We start from the raw sequence: 214 nt of genomic DNA on the forward strand, positions 1-214 counted from the left end.
CTGTTATCTCTCTATCTTTCTCTACGATCTATCAGGTACTTGATTTCATGAAAGAAAAGAGAGATTTCTTCAAAGAAAGCCTGTTCCTAGACTGACTAAACCGACAAAAAGAGAGGAATTCATTCCATAACCAATCTCAACGGAGCGGGTTCCACCAACGAGAAAAGCTCGAGCCACTATATTGACTGCTCCAACCGAGCAGAAATCTTCACGA

The 214-nt window shown here is 41.6% G+C and overlaps 1 protein-coding gene across 1 annotated transcript in view; it reads left to right on the forward strand.

Annotated features, from left to right (window-relative positions):
- Nucleotides 1-214, forward strand: part of LOC110020343 (AT-hook motif nuclear-localized protein 1-like) — a 52,489-nt gene that overhangs the window by 9,292 nt on the left and 42,983 nt on the right. The window lies entirely within an intron of this gene.

Source organism: Phalaenopsis equestris, unplaced genomic scaffold (assembly GCF_001263595.1).
Source record: "Phalaenopsis equestris unplaced genomic scaffold, ASM126359v1 Scaffold000094, whole genome shotgun sequence".
NCBI classification, from domain to species: Eukaryota; Viridiplantae; Streptophyta; class Magnoliopsida; order Asparagales; family Orchidaceae; genus Phalaenopsis; species Phalaenopsis equestris.